Source organism: Oryctolagus cuniculus, chromosome 21, assembly GCF_051225735.1.
Source record: "Oryctolagus cuniculus isolate XC-2025 breed Fujian yellow rabbit chromosome 21, ASM5122573v1, whole genome shotgun sequence".
NCBI classification, from domain to species: domain Eukaryota; kingdom Metazoa; phylum Chordata; class Mammalia; order Lagomorpha; family Leporidae; genus Oryctolagus; species Oryctolagus cuniculus.
The window spans coordinates 40,518,738-40,526,338 of NC_142887.1; the positions used below are offsets into that span (position 1 = coordinate 40,518,738).

The 7,601-nt window shown below is 38.8% G+C and overlaps 1 pseudogene; it reads left to right on the top strand.

Moving 5' to 3' along the window:
• The first annotated feature begins 7,273 nt into the window (after positions 1-7,273).
• Positions 7,274-7,341, top strand: LOC149119951 (U6 spliceosomal RNA; annotated as a pseudogene).
• The last annotated feature ends 260 nt before the right edge of the window (positions 7,342-7,601 follow it).

Consider the following 7,601-nt stretch of genomic DNA (forward strand, 5'->3'; position numbering starts at 1 on the left):
TAGATTTCTAATCCTGAAATGGCAATGCGCTGTGTTTTTTTTTTTCTTTCATAATGGCTACTCTCCAAAACATGCTTGTATTGCATCAGAATACAAAATTTGGGAATAGGAAGGCAAAACCGACTCAGACCCAGAAAACATTTAGGAAATTGGCACTCAAGAAACCACAAATCGGCTGAGGCACCCAAAACAATGATAGCAAGCCAGAAGTGGAGCAAGCCAACAGCTGTGCCCTGGTTGAAAAAGAACCTTCCTCTTGTGCCCTGAACTCAATATGCCAGCCTCAAAACCAAAGCTCACATCAGAAAATTCATTACAAACCATGATAAATAAGAAAAATGAGAAAAAAGCCAAAAAAATGCAAGAATCCATGATGATATTGGACTTGATTTAGTCTCAAGAAAACCGAATGTTCCCGGATTCATCCACACCTCCAGCTGATGCCTGTGGAATTCTGTCTGAATTAACCTGAAAATCATAGTGAAACTCATTTTGGAGGCAATTAATATCTGTCACCTCAGCCAAAGTGTTCCATTTGATTTTCCAAAACACAAAAACTCACCTTGGTCGTGTTACCTGTAGATTTATATTCTTCAAATGCCCATTTGTAATGTTTTTTATTTCATAATGGCTACTCTGTCCAAACTCTTGTTTGTGTTGCGTCAGAATACAGAATTTGGGAATGAAGAAGGCAAAGCCAACTCAGACCCAGAAAACATTTAGGAAATTGCCACACAAGAAACCACAAATCGGCTGAGGCACCCAAAACAATGACAGCAAGCCAGAATTGAAGCAGGCCAACAGCTATGCCCTGTTTGAAAAAGACCATTCCTCCTGTGCACTGAACTCTATATTGCAGCCTCAAAACCAAAGCTCACATCAGAAAATTCATTACAAACCATGATAAAAAGAAAAAAGAGAAAGAAGCCAAAGAAATGCAAGAGTCCTTTGTGATATTGGGCTTGATTTAGTTGCAAGGAAACCAGCTGTTCCCGGATTCATCCACCCCTCCTAGCTGACTGGCTGTGGAATTCTGATTGAATTCACCTGAAAATCGCACTCACTCTCGATTTGGAGGAAATTAATATCTGCCCCTCAGTGGAAGGGTTCTATGTCATTTTCCAAAACCCAAAAACTCATCTTGGTCATGTTGCCTATGATTTCTAATCATGAAAACCCAATATGTTCTGTTTTTCAATTTCCTGATGGATCCTCGTTCTAAACCCTTGTTTGTATTGCATCAGAATACACAATTTGAAAAGGAAAAAGGCAAAACCAACTCAGACCAACAAAGCATTTAGGAAAAAGTCGCTCAAAATGAAAAATTGCCTGAGGCACCCAAAGCAATTACAGAAAGCCAGAATTGGAGAGAAACAACAGCTGTGCCCTAATTGAAAAAGACCATTCCTCTGGTTCCCTGAACTCCTTAAGCCAGCCTCAAAACCACAACCCACATCAGAAAATTTATTACAAACCATGATAAATAAGAAAATGTGAAAAATGCAAAAAAGAAAAAGAAATGCAAGAGTCCTTCGTGATATGGCGCTTGTTTTAGTACAAGGAAACCAGCTGTTTCCGGATTCATCCACCCCTCCCAGCTGACTGACTGTGGAATTCTGATTGTATTCACCTGAAAAGAGAGAACATTTATAAGTATATTGGGACTGTGGAACCTGTCATTTACCAATCACATGTTAGACTGAATCATAGACCAAATATAGGGAAGAAATCCTATGCATGTAAACCTTGTGGGAATTCATTCAGTATTAAATACCCTCCATCACAGCACTCATATTGTGGAAAACCCTCATGTGTGTAATGATTGTGTGGAAACCACTCACCAGAAGTCAGATCTCATTAGACATCAGAGAATTCACACAGGGTTGAAATCTTACAAATCTAATGACTGTGGGAAGTTCTTTGGCCAGAAGAAACACCTCATAAATCATCAGAGAATTCACACAGGTGAGAAACCTTTTGAATGTAATGACTGTGGAAAATCCTTTGGCCAGAAGGCAAACCTCATAAATCATCAGAGAATTCACACAGGTGAGAAACCTTATGAATGCAATTACTATGGAAAATCCTTTGGCCAGAAGGCAAACCTCATAAATCATCAGAGAATTCACAGAGGGGAGAAACCTTATGAATGCAATCATTGTGGAAAAGCCTTTGCTGAGAAATCAAAGCTCACAAAGCATCAGACAATTTGTACTGGGGGAAACCTTATGATTGCAATGACTGTGGAAAAACCTTTGCTGAGAAGTCAAACCTCAGAAAGTATCAGAGCCTTCACACCATGGAGAAAGCTTATAAATGAAATGACTGTGGAAAAGCCTTTGGTCCCATCCTTGCATACCAAGGATAAATCCCACTTGGTCTGGGTGGATGATCTTTCTGATGCATTGTTGGATTCAATTGGCCAGAATTCTGTTGCAGATCTTTGCATGTATGTTCATCAGGGAAATTGGTCTATAATTACTTTCTTTGTTGCACTTTTTTCAAGTTTAGGAATGAAGGTGATGTTGGCTTCATAGAAAGAATTTGGGAGAATCGCCTCTCTCTCAATTGTTTTGAATAACTTGAGAAGAATTGCAGTTAGTGCTTTAAATGTCTGTTAGAATTCAGCAGTGAAGCCTTCCAGTTTTGGGGTTTTCTTGGTAGTGATGGTCTTTATTACTGGTATCATTTCCATCTGGTTATGTGTGTGTTTAGGTTTTCTATATCTTTGTTGCTCAATTTAGGTAGGTTTTATGGATGGAAGGATGGTGGAAAGCCTCTTTGCTGTACTTCATAACTCATAAGATATCAGAGTATCCACACAGGGAATTTTCTACTTGACCTTTTTGTGCAAGTTATATCTCATGAAATATTAGAGAATTCACCAAGGGGAGAAATGCATGAATATAATACATGTGAATAGCCTTTGTGGTGCAAATCAGACCTCATCAAACATAAAAGAATTCTCATGGGGAGCAATTTTATGAATGTAATGACTCAGAGCCTTTTACCATAATTCAGCCCTCATTGTACATCATCAAATTCATATAGGGAAAAACTCCTTTGAAAGTAAAATCCCTTTAATTAGAAGCCATACCTCATAAGACAACAGGGAATTCACGTGGGAGAGAAACCTTATGGGTGTAATGAGTGTTGGAAAGCTCTGCCCAAATCTCTCCTTATATCAGAATGCACAACATATATATCTAATGAATGAAATAAATGTGAGAAAGTCATTTCACATAGGTAATGCCTCATAATCCATCATGGAATTTGAACAAGGGAGAGACCTTAACAATATAATGAATGTGGAAGAGCTTTTCTCCAAAATTCATGTAAGTATTGTGACAAAACCTTTTGCTGGAAATCACATCCTATCCAACAGAGACTCATGTAAAGGAGAAAGCTTATAAATATTATTAGAGTCAGAAGTCAATGGTACATCAGAGAATTGACACAGGTGGTTTCTTAGGCGTATACTGATTGTGCAAAAACATTTTCTTTATTTCAGGCTTGTATAGACACAGAATTCACAAAAGGTGATAGTCTTTGCATGCTGTAAATACAATAAAACCTTTAGCCAGAAATTAGACATCAACAGACTTCAGAGAATTCATAAGGAACAAAAGTCTATGCAATGAATTTGGAAAATGTATTTCTGTTATAAATCAGTCTTCAATTCCCATGAATAGACTCACAAATGAGAAAACATGCATGCATAGAAAAGTTTTGTACCATAAATTATCTCTAGATGGTAAACTAATATATCACACAAAAGAAATATCATGAGTGTAATGGAATTGGGAAACCCTTTGCTATAAGGCAGATTTCCAGAAAGCTTAGCAAGATTACAGAAAAGTCTCTGAAAATGTAACATGTCTGAAAGATTTGTTGGCATCACAAACTGGAGGATAGCTCAAGTGCATGTGTTTTTGTGCCTGGCATCCAAATTGATATCTCTTTTTCTTTGATGAATTCCTTGTTTATTTATTTAGCAGATTTAGAGACAAAGGATTCCTGTCCATTGATTTACTACTATATGCCCACAATTGCCATGGTAAAGTATATGGCAAAAACTGAGTGCTGGGGGCTGTGAATCTGATTCATCACTGATAACATTGAAGACATTGGTTCCTGGTTCTTATGCTGCTATGCATGGAAATGTTTCTCTAATTTCATTTTCAAATAGTTCATTGTTAATATAAAGAAATGCTTCTAATTTTTAAAATTTCATTGAAATAATTTGTGATTAATGTGTCCTAGTCATGCATTATTACAGGGTGTAGTGCAATATTTGCACACATTTATGCAGTAAAAAGTGATCAAGCTAAGCAACTACAGTTTTATTAAGTTTTTAAAGAGTTATTTATTTGAAAGACAGAGTTACAGAGAGAAGTAGCAGCAGAGAGAGAGAGAGGTCTTCCTCTGCCGGTTCACTCCCCAGATGGCCACAATGGCCGGAGCTCTGCCAATCTGATTCCAGGAACCAGGAGCTTCTTCCAGATCTCCCACTTGGGTGCAGGGACCCAAGGACTTGGGCCATCTTCTACTGCTTTCCCAGGCCATAGCAGAGAGTTGGATCAGAAGAGGAGCAGCCAGGACTAGAACTGGTACCCACAGGGGATGCTGGTGCTTCAGGCCAGGGTGTTAGCCCACTGTGCCACAATGCTGGCCCCCAAGCAACTACAGTTTCTAATTCTTCTCCATGATTTGAGACTACCAGCTCCTCTCCTTCAGTTCTTTACACAGAACCTAATATGGTTGAATGTAGTCATCTCATTATATTATGGAACACCAGAAGTTCTTTCTGCCTCTTTGATTTTTGATACCTATTATCCAATCCCCCTCTATCCCTAGCTGCTTCCCTTCTCAGCCTCTAGTAATCACAGTTCTGTGTTCAGATCCATTATTTTCTTTCACTTCCACATGCGACAAGGACCAGGTGACATTTGTGTTCCTGCTTCTGGCTTATTTCAATTAATTTAATAATATTTTGTTCTTTTTTTGTATCTAAAAGAGGTTGCCCTGTCCATTGTTTTTCATTGATGGACAGCTAGATTGGTTTCACATCCTGGCTGCAGTGAACTGTGTTATAGTGGCTGTGTTATGGGAAAATTGCTGTATCTTTGATATGCTCTCCTCCTTTCCTTCTAATAAAATTTCCTTATTCTATATAGCCAAGAGCAAGATAACTCTCACATGGTAGGTCAATTTTTATCTTAGTTTAATTTTTGTTATTTATTTGAAAGAGTTACAATAGAGGTAGAGACACAGAGAGGTCCTCCATTAGCTGGTTCGCTCTACAGATGACTACAAAGGCCAGAGTTATGCCATTCTGAAACCTGGAGACAGGAGCTTCCTCTGGGTCTCCCTCATGGGTGCATGGGCCCAAGGACTTGGGCCATCTTCTACTGCTATCCCAGGAGATAGCAGAGAGCTGTATTGGAAGAAGAGCAGCTGGAACTAGAACTGGCACCCAAATGGGATGCTGGCCCTTCAGGCCAGGGCTTTAACTCACTGCACAACAGCGCCAGCCCCAATTTTTATCCTTTTTAAGGAATGACCATACTGTTCTGCATAACATCTGTACTAACTTGTGTTTTCACCTACCATATATGGTGGTTTTCTTTTCCCATGTGCTCTCTAGCATTTGTTATTTTTTATCAGTTTGGCATAAAAATGATATAGTATTGTTCATGTTTTTGTGTATTTTGAAATCAGTTAATTTGTTTATTAAATCTTTATTATTTGAAAGGTGGATTTAGAGAGAGAGGGAAAGACATAGATAGCTTTCATCTGCTGGCTCACACCCCAGAGAGTTTCAACAGTTGAGCCTGGGGCATGCTGGAGTCAGGAGCTTCATCCAAGTCTCCCACATGAGTGGCAAGGACCTGAGTCCTTCGTCCATCTTCTGCTGGTTTCCCAGGTGTTTAGCAGTGAGCTAAATTGGAAGTGGAGATTCCTAAACTCAAAGTGGAACTCAGATGTTATGCTGGCCTCACAGATTGCAGCTTTCCCCACTTGGCCACAATGCCAGCCCCTCTATCAATTTAATTCCTCAAAAATAGCTCAGTAATGTTGGCATCTATCTCATTTTGTTTTTTCTCTGTTATTATTCAACTTATTGATGTCTTATTTTTGTTCACATTATTCCTCTCAATTGCTCTACCTGAGGTGAGTAGGGCTGCTGTGTTGCTTAAATGAAGTGTATGCTTTAGATTACTCATTTAATGAGTGCATGTCATTCACATAGCACTTCACTGAAGTTCTACTATGTCCCAAATCCTCTTCTAGGCACAGAATTTAGACCACTTTTCTCTTAGGCCCAGATCTTGCCTTTAACATACTACTTGGAATTTAGTAGCTCATGAAATCTGCAGACTGCATAAATGAATGAATATTTTGAGGGCTGTGCTTTTGTGGAGGAACTTCATAGGAGACCGAAGGAATAAAATAAATCAAAAGTATCCACAGTATATAGAATGTATACTATTTTACAAGTCACAGAGAAGAAGAAGAAGAAGAAGGAAAGTAGTAAGACTAGAAAGTTTGTGGCAAGACTAACAGGCGCTGGTCAAGAACTTAATAAGCACATTAGGAAAGCAGTAAGGTTTCTTTTTTTTTTTTTTGAGGAAAAGTTTTTATTTCTAGTGATGAAATTGGCTACAGAACATTATGAAAGTTTAAAAATACAAAGAGAAATTGTCTATAATTAATAGATTCAAAATTTGACAATCAGTGAATATCATTATTAGTCATTACCAACAACAGTTATTGATTTGAAAGGCAGAGTGACAGGAAGAGGGAACCACTGCTTCACTCCCCAGACACTTGCAATAGCCAAAGCTTGACCAAGCCAAAACCAGGAACTGGGAATTCATTCTGGATGTCCCATTTGGGTGCAGGGACCCAAGCACTTCTGCCATCCTCCGTCTCCTCCCAGGGTGCACACTAGCAGAAACTTGCCTCAAAGCAGAGAAGCTACCACTCAAGCCAGGCATTTGTATATGGGATGTGGGTGTGTGGTGGTGATAGCAAGCCCTCATGGATAAAAAAAAAAAAAAAAAAAAAAAAGTTATTTCTATGCCAAGGAAATTACTCTGTAGTCTTTCTCTTATAAACTACGTATTGCTGAACCTAGATAATTTTTCCTTTATTTAACAATGACATGAAAATGTCAGTTGAGTTGGCTTTCCTGAAGACCTTGTTTCTTGAATATTAGTGGCTAGCTGAGATAAATTTTTTTCATCTCTTTCTCGCTTCGGCAGCACATGTGCTCGCTTCGGCAGCACATATACTAAAATTGGAATGATACAGAGAAGATTAGCATGCCCCTGCGCAGTAAGGTTTCTTTACCTCCCTGTAGGCTCTGCTCTCCAGAGGTGAACAGGGTCCTCTAAACCCACTTGCTGCACACACAAACACCTGAGTGTTGTATTCTCCCACAGGTGTTGGAGACTGATATGGTGTTCTGATTTATATTTACATAATGGCTAGTGACATCGGGCATATTCACATGTTTTGACCATGTACATTTCTTCTGAGAAATGTCTATTCAGATCCTTGCCTGTTTCTTCACTGTATTTTTTGGAGTTTTTCCA